A 12,407-nucleotide genomic window follows, 5' to 3' on the forward strand; every position below is an offset into this window, starting at 1 on the left:
CTGGAGACCCGATCCAAAGCCTTCTGACATCAGTGCTCTTTTTTTTTCTCCTTTCCATTGACCTCAAGAGTTTTTTTTGGACCGGGCTTTTTCTTTGTATATTTCTGGAAGACTTTGTATTCTCTTGCAAGCCCTGTCTCAAGAAGACTCAAGGGCAAAGGTGAAGGTGTATTTGGCTATACAACTGTTTGTACAAGATACAGTTTGACTTCAGGTTGGTTTGTACAGCAAGTCAGTAATTTTTAAGTGGCTTGAGACTGCTATACTCCAGCTCAGTAGAAAAGAACAGGTAGATTAAATGTCTGTGAAAGAACTAAACCCAGTCTGACACACACATTACAGATTTGATTGCACGTTCAAGACCAACACCATGATAGTTAAATATTGGATCGCACACAGTTTTACAATCTACTTTGAAAGTGATGAGAGATGCTTGAAACAATGCCTTGTTTATAAGGAGGATCCTGTAAATGGATGGAGTATCTCAAAGTCTGTCACCATTTAAGCAGAGTTTATTGATGCAGACAAAATGACTAGAATACCGTATCAGTATGCAGAGTTGTTAGGTAAGCAGATTAGGTGAGCAGAGCAAAGCAAATTCTGTCTACCCATGCTAGTTTGAGCAAAGTGTTAGAACTTGTCCTACTGACGTTAGTTTACTCTCTCACCTGTTCATTCCTATTACATTCAGTGGGTATATTGGATTCAATGGAGTTGCTCAGGGCTGAATTTTACTTGGTCTATCTGTGTTCAGCTGTTCTGATAGGAAAGGATACACTGAGCCTGGTTCTCCATTGCCTTTCACCTTGTGTGGTCACCGACTTGTGCATTGTGTATATGCCCTAGCGTATTTGCCCTACTGGTCTGGTACAGCTCTGCCCTCACTTTTCACAGGGGTCAATGACTCAACATGGGGCAAAACTGCGAAGAATCAAGACTGCCTTTTTTCCTGGATGGGGAGTGTATTTCCTCCCAGTGATGGAATGGTGCTTTGTATTTCACAATTAGATTTGGTTTTGCTTATATTTATCTGTTCATACGATCACTGCTCTCTCGTCCTCTTAGTTTTCTTGTCTTAGTTTTTATATCCTGTTCATCACTATGAGAAGATTCTGCATTTTATTTTCATTGTGCAACAGAAATGTTTCCATATAGCATTGACTAAATTAATCATAATGGATTAAAACACAGACTACTAAAGGCCTTAACTGGCCATAAGCAAGTGAGTGGCCTGATTCGGCAAACCCACGCAAAGTGGCCCCATTTATTTGTGTGCATTTCTGGCCTCAGCATTTTAAGATAGGCCTGCGAAACAGCTCCCACCTACAACAGAACTAACTGCTCCCTCCTACGACAGAACTAACTCCTGACCACTTTGCTTACACCACTAAGTACAGAGCTAGCTAGTCTGTTCTTTGGGAGGGCTGGTGAGGGAAGACTTTGAAACAGCCCTCAAAGTAGCCAATTATTTCTGATACAAAAGCGGTATGGGAATCCTTCAGTTTTCTCTGCCACTGAGGAAGTGAAGTTCAGCCGCTTTGGCTCGAGTTTGAGAGTTGCAGTTATTTTCTCAAGTTTGCAAGGGATATTTGTCCCAATAAATTGGAGATCTGGGAACCCCAACACCCCCCAGCCACTTGATGAGCCATGTGTGTTTCAGTTAGTTGTGGTGCCTTACCATAACTGCCAGGACATCCCTGTAGGATGGGTAAGTATTACCTGCCCCATTTAAGCGATTGGTGACAATCTAAAGCAGGAAATTTGTGACTTGACCTAGTGTACCTGTGGAGTCTGTGTTGGAGCAGGAGGTATTACGCTGCTTCTCACCAAAATTATCTTCCCTTCCTCCTTACTCTGAAGGCTTTCAGCAGAGGAGCTGGAGGCAGCCAGATGGGAATAAATGTGCCATGAACTGCAGCAGTTTGTGGATCACTGTTTCCCCACAGCAGCAAACAGATTTGTGGGACTCCCAAAAGCTGGGAATTAAAATGGTAATGTCCTTTCTGTTACCCTTCTCCAAAAGACCAGCCAGTCATCGCTGCTTTCTCCACTTTACTCTTGTTTCTGTTGACACCTTCACTCTGCGTAAATGTCCCTTATGCCATGACTCAGCCTATACTTAGGTGCTTTGCTGAGTCTGTTCTTAAGTCATGATAACACAACTTATCTTTTTCCCCCTCCACCTTTGGAAAAATGGTTTTTCTTTTTATCCCCAGAGAAATTTGAGAACTCTGTTTAAAACCTCAGCTGTATTCAGCTTTATTTTAACTCCCTCACATCCTTTTAGGACAAATTTGCTTCCACCACTGACTGTGCAAAAACAACAGATGTTTGGCTGATGCGCTGCTGGAGATAACCAATAGCGTAAGAGGGTACCTCATCTCACATACAAAGTGTATGTGATAATTGGTTTTCTCTCCAGCCTTTGAGGCTAGAAAACTCAATTAGCATCTCTACATATTTTCTTTTATAAATTCTCAAAAATGCAATTGTTTTGGATGGAGGAGGGAAGAAGACTGCTTAGCACTGAATACGATTTTTTTTTTTTAAAGTTAGGAGTCAGTTCTTCCATCCGAAGCACTTGTACATCTTTAGCAACAGAAGAAATCTCTTGCTCCTACAGTCTCTTTATAGGTGTATTTGGATTCAGTTCTGCTCTCACGTACATGTCTCAGTACACTTCCGTTGGAATTTTTAAAGATGACCCAGCGAAGTTCTGCGATTTGGAGCTGTCTGTTGAAGGTTAGAACTGGGCACTTAATGTCTGTCTTCCTGTTTTTAGATAGATTTAGGCCTGGTCTACACTATGATTTTAGGTTGAATTTAGCAGCGTTACCTCAATTTAACCCTGAACCCATCCACACAACGAAGCCCTTTTTTCGACTTAAAGGGCTCTTAAAATCTATTTCTCTACTCCACCTCCGACAAGGGGATTAGCACTGAAATCGGCCTTGCCAGGTCGAATTTGGGGTAGTGTAGAAGCAATTCGACGGTATTGGCCTCCAGGAGCTATCCCAGAGTGCTCCATTGTGACCGCTCTGGACAGCGCTCTCAACTCAGATGCACTGGCCAGGCAGACAGGAAAAGTCCCGTGAACTCTTAAATTTCATTTCCTGTTTGGCCAGCCTTGCGAGCTGATCAGCACAGGTGACCATGCAGAGCTCATCAGCACAGGTGACCATGGAGTCCCAGAATCGCAAAAGAGCTCCAGCATGGACCGAACAGGAGGTACGGGATCTGATTGCTGCATGGGGAGATGAGTCCATGCTAGATGAACTCCAATCCAGTAAACAAAATGCTAAAACATTTGAAAAAGTCTCCAAAGGCATGAAGGACAGAGGCTATAACAGGGACTCACGGCATTGCTGCATGAAAATTAAGGAGCTCAGGCAAGCCTACCAAAAAACCAGAGAAGCAAATGGCCGCTCCAGGTCACAACCCCAAACATGCTGCTTCTGTGATGAGCTGCATGCCATTCTAGGGGGTGGGCTCCCAGATCGTGTAGATGGAGAAGGGACCTCTGGTGAGTGTACCTTTTGTAAATATTAGACATGATTTAAAAGCAATCATGTTTAATGATTAATTTGCCCTGGCATTCATGGGCAGTACAGCTGGAAAAGTCTGTTAACATGTCTGGGGATGGAGTGGAAATCCTCCAATGACATCTCCCTAAAGCTCTCCTGGATGTACTCCCAAAGCCTTTCTGGGGAGGGCAGCCTTATTCTGTCCTCCATGATAGGACACTTTACCATGCCAGGCCAGCAGCACATAGTCGGGAATCATTGCAGAACAAAGCATTGCAGTGTATGGTCCTGGTGTTTGCTGGCATTCAAACAACATCTGTTCTTTATCTCTCTGTGTTATCCTCAGGAGAGTGATCTCATTCATGGTCACCTGGTTGAAATAGGGTGGTTATATTAAGCGGACATTCTGAGGTGCCCGTTCCTGCTGGGCTGTTTGCCTGTGGCTGAACAGAAATGTTCCCCGCAGTTAGCCATGTGGCAGGTGAAGGGTGAAGCCATCAAAATGCGACCTTTAATGAAAGCACATGTGCTATGTAATGTTAACAGCAAGGTTTACCATGAAAGAGTGTACCCATTGTTCTATAAAAAGTCTTTTTAAGTACCACTCTCCCTTTTTTTCCCCCCTCTACCAGCTGCATATGTTTCTCCTTCCCAGAGTCTAGCAAAGATTAGAAGGTGAAAAAAACTCACTCGGGATGAAATGTTCTCTGAGCTCATGTTGTCCTCCCACAGTGACAGAGCACAGCAGAATGCATGGAGGCAGACGATATCAGAGTGCAGGAGAGCACAATATGAATGTGAGGAGAGGTGGCGATCTGAAGAGAGTAAGTGGCAGGCTGAAGATGATAGGTGGTGTCAGCTTGCTGACAGAAGGCAGGAGTCAATGCTCAGGCTGCTGGAGCATCAAACTCGTATGCTCCAGCGTATGGTTGAGTTACAGGAAAGGCAGCAGGAGTACAGACTGCCTATACAGCCCCTATATAACCAACCAACCTCCTCCCCAAGTTCCATAGCCTCCTCACCCAGGCGCCCAAGAACGCGGTGTGGGGGCCTCTCGCCACCCAGCCACTCCACCCCAGAGCCTTGCCCAAGCAACAGAACGTTGGCATTCAATATGTTTTAAAGTTTTAAAGTGCAGTGTGACCTTGTCCTTCCTTCCTCCCCCACCCCTCCCGAGCTACCTTGGCAGTTATCCCTCTATTTGTGTGATGAATTAATAAAGTATGAATGTGAAGCAACAATGACTTTATTGCCTCTGCAAGCGGTAATCGAAGGGGGGAGGGAGGGTAGTTAGCTTACAGGGAAGTAGAGTGAACCAAAGGTGGAGGGGTGGGGGTTCATCAAGGAGAAGCAAACAGAACGTTCACACCGTAGCTTGACCAGTCATGAAACTGGTTTTCAAAGCTTCTCGGATGCGCACTGCACCCTCCTGTATTCTAATTGCTCTGGTGTCTGGCTGTGCGCAATCAGCAGCCAGGCGATTTGCCTCAACCTCCCACTCTACCATAAACATCTCCCCGTTACTCTCACAGATATTGTGGAACACACAGCAAGCAGTAATAACAATGGGAATATTGGTTTCGCTGAGGTCTATCCGAATCAGTAAACTGCACCACCACGCTTTTAAACGTCCAAATGCACATTCTACCACCTTTCTGCACCTGCTCAGCCTATAGTTGAACAGCTCCTGACTACTGTCCAGGCTGCCTGTGTATGGCTTCATGAGCCATGGCATTAAAGGGTAGGCTGGGTCCCCAAGGATATCTATAGGCATTTCAACGTCCCCAACAGTTATTTTCTGATCTGGGAAGAAAGTCCCTTCCTGCAGCTTTTGAAACAGACCAGAGTTCCTGAAGACGCGAGCGTCACATACTTTTCCCGGCCATCCCACGTTGATGTTGGTGAAACATCCCTTGTGATCCACCAGTGCTTGCAGCAGCCTTGAAAAGTACTCCTTTCGGTTTATGTACTCACTGGCTTAGTGCTCTGGTGACAAGATAGGGATATGGGTTCAGTCTATCGCCCCATCGCAGTTAGGGAATATCATTGCAGCAAAGCCATCCGCCATGGCCTGCACATTTCCCAGAGTCGCTACCCTTGATATCAGCAGCTCTTTGATTGTGTTGGCCACTTGGATCACAGCAGCCCCACAGTAGATATGCCAACTCCAAATTGATGTCTGACTGACCGGTAGCTGTCTAGCGTTGCAAGCTTCCACAGGGCTATCGCCACTCACTTCTCAACTGTGAGGGCTGCTCCCATCTTGGTATTCTGGTGCTTCAGGGCAGGGGAAAGAAAGTCACATAGTTCCATGAAAGTGCCCTTACGCATGTGAAAGTTTCACAGCCACTGGGAATCTTCCCAGACCCGCAACGCTATGCGGTCCCACCAATCTGTGCTTGTTTCTCAGGCCCAGAATCGGTGTTCCATGGTATGAACCTGCCCAATTAACACCATGATGTGCACATTGCCAGAGCCCGTACTTTGTGAGAAGTCTGTGCCCATATCTATGTCCTCATCACTTTCGCCACCGCGCCGCTGTCGCCTCCTCACCTGGTTTTGCTTTTGCAGGTTCTGCGTATACTGCAGGATAACGCGTATGATGTTTACAGTGCTCATAATTGCTGTGGTGATCTGACCGGGCTCCACGTTCCCAGTGCTATGGTGTCTGCGCTGAAAAAGGCGCGAAATGATTGTCTGACGTTGCTCTGATGGAGGCAGGGGCGACTGATGACATGGCTTACAGAGAATTAAAATCAACAAAGGGGGTGGCTTTGCATCAAGGGGAAAAACAAACAACTGTCACACAGAATGGCCCCCTCAAGGATTGAACTCAAAACCCTGGGTTTAGCAGGCCATTGATTTCATGGAGGGAGGGGGAGCAAATGAATACAAAACAAATCTGGTCTATTTCTTGTTTTGATCCACTCCATCTCTCTTATACATCTTAGGCTGGCAGCAGATGGTGCAGTATGACTGCTAGCTATCATCATTTCCTGGGTGCCCAGCAGAAGATGCTGCATTATGATTGCTAGCCATCGTCACCTCCTGGGTGCTCGCCAGAAGATGGTGCTGTATGACTGGGGAATGACCTGGCTGGGTCATTCCCATGTCTGCCCAGGCACCCCTGACCGACCTATCTAATTGCTAGGTCGGCTAAAAGAGCATCCAGGAGTATGAAGACAACGTCTCCCAATCGTAACGCACCATCTGCTGCCAAAAGGCAATGAGCTGCTGCTGTGTAGCAATGCAGTACCACATCTGCCAGCACCCAGAGATGTATGGTGATGGTGAGTTGAGTGGGCTCCATGCTTACAGTGGTATGGTGGCTGCACGGGTAACCCAGAAAAAAGGTACGAAACGATTGTCTGCCATTGCTTTCACGGAGGGAGGGAGGTGAGGGAGGCCTGATGACATGTACCCAGAACTACTCACGACACTGTTTTTGCCCCATCAGGCATTGAGATCTCAACCCAGAATTCCAATGGGCAGCGGAGACTGTGGGAACTGTGGGATAGCTACTCACAGTGCAATGCTCCAGAAGTCAACGCTAGTCTCGGTACTGTGGACACAGTCCGCCGAGTTAATGCACTTAGAGCATTTTGTGTGGGGGGACACACAATCGACTGTATAAAAGCATTTTCTAAAAAAGACTTCTATAAATCTGACCTAATTTTGTAGTGTAGACATACCCTTAGTGTGCAATGAAGGGAGCTATTTACATGATACCTTTCTATACTAATACTTAGTAGTAAGCTGATAAGTATCAACTTATACTGCAGTTTATTGTGAATCGGCAATTATTGGTACCTAGCTATTTACCAGTAACTGACACAGCCAGACTACACTGCAATCTAGCTGTTGCAAGGCTGACTTTATCTGATAACTATGAAGAGACAAAAACAAAGTGATTGGGGGCGGGGCGAGGGCAGTAAGGGGGGAGCTTCTGAAAGCTGAGCTGTGAAGTGTACTAGGTTCTGTCCTACTGATCTGATTCATGCTTTTTAGGAAGAAAAGTTTTCCAAGTGTCTTGTCTAAAAGTTGTTGTTGAACTAAAGCACAGAAAAATAATTATCACTGATTGCATCAGAGGTTTTGCTTTCAACGTTACTTTCAGACCTTGAGATGGAGTAGGGAATCAGGAGGCACTGCTAATGGCTCAGTGCAGGGATGAAAGTAACTTAAAGTACTTACCAGTTTGCTGGAGTCCTGAGCCAGGATGTGGCGTCAACCAGAAGAGGCGTGGCTGGGAGCCCCAGGGCTCAGGGGCAAATTAAAGGGCCTGGAGCTCCGGCCTCCGCAGAGCATTGGCCCTTTCAGTCCCTGCCCAAGCCTGGCTGCTGGAGCTCCAGCGAGGATTTAAAAGGCCCAGTGCTCCCCGCAGCGGCTGGAACCCTGGGTCATTTAAATCATTGCAATGGAAGCTGGTCCAGTCCGGCATGGCATATTGGCTCTTGCCAGTATGCCGTACCGGCATACTTTCAGCTCTGGCTCAGTGTGACACACTGGGCAAGTCAGTGAATATCTGTGCCTCAGTTTCCCCTTTTTATACAAAATTGGGTTAAGTGGTGTTATCCTAGTTTTAAAGTGCTTTGATAGCTATCTGATTGCTAGGTGGTATTATAATAAATTGTCAATTAGTATTAGTATGTCTTAACTGATTCTTGTCATTAAAATTATTGCAGGCAATTTTAAATACTGTGACCTATCCACAGTAACTTCCTGCAACCTTTACTCACATGGGTAGCTCTTATATGAGTACCGCCATTGGAACACATCTGAATAAGGGTGCAGGATTGGATTCCTAGTTTTGTATTAATAGGCCATAAGAGATTGGGCCCAATAATGCCCACCCCTTACGCTGACGGTAGCTCTAATGAGACTGTGAATTTGTGTGGGTAACAGTTTGAAGGATTGTGAGCACACGTGACCCTCGTTTCTCAATTTGTGCCAAAATTGCAAAGTTAGCATGACGTGTGTTAAACTTGAATGACATATTTTTAATCTGTTTAATTGTGAGAGAAAATGTTTGTTTGATCTGGTATTATTAAATTAGAATAATGGGCTTCATTTAAACAATTCCACCCACCCACCCACATGCATAAGCCACATACACACACTTTCTATCTCAAAGAAGTGATTTTGTCTGATACTGTACGGTACATTTGTTCTTGTTTGTAATAGCAGTGTGGCTAAAAGGTAAGACTGCATTTATTCCCCAGTAAGGAATTGTATGTATTGATTTTTTTTCATGGGGAATTAAGATGGATTTTAATAGTATTGCTGGAATCTCATGGTACGTGTTAGAAAGTTGAGGTAAGAACAGCATTTTGCATGCCCATGAAATGGCAGAGACACACAATAACCTGGCTGGGAAGTCAAATATGGGGCTGGCTTTTTGGAGCCCTGAAAATGTGTTGCTATGCCTGTCGATGGATAAACTGTGTGTGGTTGTCACCGAAGATTGTCTAATCAGGAGTGCACATACTTCTAAATAAATTAGACAAGGATACAGTATCCTCTGAGTGTGTGCATGCAGGTGTAGTAAAAGCCCAAAGAACCCCAGTAACCTTCTTTTTAAAAGTCAGCATTTGCCAACAACTGTTACATGCTTGCAGGCAGTAACTGTAGTAATTAAGGCAGTAAGTAGCTCTGTTATCTCAGATACTGCTCAATGGAAACTTTTTTGTCAAATGCTGACAATTAATGGCAACCATGGTCAAGTCAGGGGTCCGTTGTTTTGTAAAAATACCCCATCAAATGCAGGTTCAAACCTGATATTGCTATGAGCAGAGTGTTTATAAAAAACCTTGCCCTGTCATTGAATTTCATATTTTGTAAGAAAATAAATTTCCAATAATAAACAGAAGTGTAGTCTCTCACTAGGAATAAAATGTTTTATGACATTTTTTTCATCAGTTGGCTTTTTAAGGTTGTTATTAGCAAATGAAATTTGGAACAAACTCCTTTAGGATTTTTTCTTTTATCTGTGCAGCCATAAGTCTGGTGTAGAGCCATTAATTTCCAATTTTGAAAGGATTTTATCTAATAAAAGGAGCAGCGAGTAAGAGCCGATACTTCATTCCAGACACACAGATGTAGTTATGACAACATAATCTCGAACTCCTGTGACACAGCTTAGAAGCTCAGTGAAGAGGAACTGATATGAAGCCATGCTGCAGAGCTCTTCATTCATAGTTCACCACAATGTATAGCCTACCCTGTTTTGTCAAATATAGGAGTATCTGAAAAGGTTGGGGGTTTTGAGCCCTACCCTTTTATCAGTATCTGCCCAAGGGACTTGCATGCACAACTTCTAGCTGTGTTGGGGGGAGGAACAGAGTACTTAGTCTATATGCTTAGAATATCAGACGTGTTACAGGATGGATTGTGATGTAATAGAGGGACTGGTAATAAGATATAGAGCGTTGGACCTCTGGCTCACCAGAAGGAATGCTTGACAGGTCTATACAGAACAAAAGTCTTTCTTTACTCACAGCCAGGCTCAGGTGGTCTATAGTGTTGGTCCCACTCTACACACGAACATGGCTGGAACTTCCTCAGCCCTTTGAGGCAATAGTAGCTTCAGTGCACACTTGCTTGCTGCCAACAGGACCCTTGATGGGGTGGGCATAGCTGTAGACCCACCAGAAGTGCCTGCAGCACATGGATCTTGGGGAGCAGGAATTTCGAGTCTCATGGTCATAGGGTTGCCAACTCTGACTGAAGCTATTCTGGGAGATTCCCCCCCACCCCACATGACATAATGTCATCTTCTTAAAATATCCTATTAAAATCTCCCGAATTGCTTTCAATAGTCACCATGAGATTGACGCTGATTCTGGGAGACTCCGGGCCAATCCTGGAGGCTTGGCAACCCTCGGCCATCTACCCCTTCAGGGCTGCAGACACATGCTGCCTGGTACTTCAGGCTGAGAAACAGGTTTCTGAGCTGGGGGAGAGAGCCTTGGACTGGGAAGTGGGAGTGTCACAGTTTGGCTGCTCCATGGCGCCCACTGAGGGGCCAAGCATAGTACTTCAAGTGCTCCCTGCCTTAGTCCACAAGTTGTGGCCGTGGGCTTGCAGCAGGGTGTCGGGCCTGTGTCATAAGCTCCGTGTTCATCTCTACACAGTTAAATACAGATAACAATCCCAGAATTTGGCTGGCTTTAAATAAATTAACAAATGAAGTGCTTAGCTGCAGCTCTAGAAGACCTACCTTGACCGGACCCAAGGGGTGTTGGCTAGCACTGACGAGCTTCTCGTCTGTCCGGGTCTCACCCAGAACTTCCTCCTCAGAGGGGGCAGGCGCAAGCTTACTTAACTGGCCTGTTGGCTCCTGGCTGGTCAGTGTCACTCCCGGTCTTTCCAGGCCTCTGCCAAAGTCTTGTTGGTCTCCCAACCTGAGTAGGGGGTGTCAGGGTGCTAATGTCTCCAGCAGGGGGCATGGACCCTGGACTCTGGACCCTGTCTCAGGGTTGCCTTCTGAGCTATGAGAAGCTATTGAACCTGAGGGAGGCCAGGTTAGAGGAACTCTGAGTCTGGTGAATAGAGGGTAAAGTTTGGTGTCAGAGGGTTCATGGGGTATTTGACATGCAGGTCCTGAGTCTGAAGGGGTCATGTGGGAGCAAGAGGTGTGTGTGTGTGTGGGGAGAGGGAGGTGTCAAGTTGTGGGGTGGAGTTTTGGAAGCAGGGTAAGGTCCTGTACTATGCAAGGTCAGGTAGGAACAAAACTGAAGGGGTAGGAGCTTTAACCCCAAAGGACGGGGTGGGAGCAGGTTTCATGTATGGAGGGTGTTGGGAGAAAGTGGGTTGAGTTGGGAGGGAAAGGCGGTGGGCCGAAATGAGTGAATTGGCAGACAAGAGGGCAAACAAATTGGGTGTGTTTGAGGGCAGGAGGAAGACCGTAGTTGGGAGATAGGAGAGTAAGGGTGTAGAAGGCAGTGAAGAGCAGTCAGACTCAAATACTGTTCTCTTCCATCCTGCCTTTTCTCGGTGTGTTCCAGTTTTCATAGTGAGCAAGAGAAGAAACAGAAGGTTCCTTTTTCTTCATACTTCCCCATCAACTTCTCTCACGCACCTCTCCTCAAACTCCTTACTTACGATATCCTCCACCAGTGTCCCCATTTTAATTCTGATCAGTCTGCAGGGCAGGTGGTAGTGGGGGGGCTGTGCTAGCACCATATGGTACCTGCAACCCCACTGCTTACTTCAGGCACCAGCTGCCACTGCCTTTAGCTAGCTAGTGACTTTGGTGAAATGAGCTCTGTGTAGTGTCTGACAAACAGAACTCACTTGATCCCAGTTGGTATTAACTGACCCCCTCCTTGACCGTGTCCGCACAGAGGTGAGGGACTGGGCCATTACCCGATGATCTCTTGTGCATGAGAGGCATACTGCACACACTACACTGTAAGCTGACACGTTACTGCAACTTGGGTAGAGATACCTACGCTACTATTACCTTTGCTAAAAATTTCAATGTAGACACCGTAGCACAGGCTCCAGCATGCATTAGCAGGGTGACCAGATGTCCCGATTTTATAGGGACAGGCCCGATTTTTGGGTCTTTTTCTTATATAGGCTCCTATTACCCCTCATCCCCTGTCCCAATTTTTCACATTTGCTGTCTGGTCATCCTATGCACTAGCCACTCGAGTACCTACCCGAGGTCCCTGGCATGCTTGTAAAGCACACCCAGAAGCCCATGCTGCTGGATCTACACTGCTATTTTTAGCCAGGCTAGCATGGCTAATGCTAGTGTGAGTATGTCTGCTTGGCTAGCAGAGTAGACATACGCCACTTCCTTTTACTCTGAATCTTCACCGGTTAGAATTTCTAACACCTGCCCCTGTTCCCCCTACGCAAATGTGCACAAGTGGT

At 46.0% G+C, this 12,407-nt stretch overlaps 1 protein-coding gene and 1 pseudogene across 1 annotated transcript in view; both read left to right on the forward strand.

The window, feature by feature from the left end:
• Positions 1–12,407, forward strand: part of IL1RAPL2 (interleukin 1 receptor accessory protein like 2) — a 556,252-nt gene that overhangs the window by 83,180 nt on the left and 460,665 nt on the right. The window lies entirely within an intron of this gene.
• On the forward strand, positions 2,872–4,537 carry LOC142047228 (uncharacterized; annotated as a pseudogene).

The sequence above is a fragment of the Chelonoidis abingdonii genome, chromosome 8, assembly GCF_003597395.2.
Source record: "Chelonoidis abingdonii isolate Lonesome George chromosome 8, CheloAbing_2.0, whole genome shotgun sequence".
Classification (NCBI taxonomy): domain Eukaryota; kingdom Metazoa; phylum Chordata; order Testudines; family Testudinidae; genus Chelonoidis; species Chelonoidis abingdonii.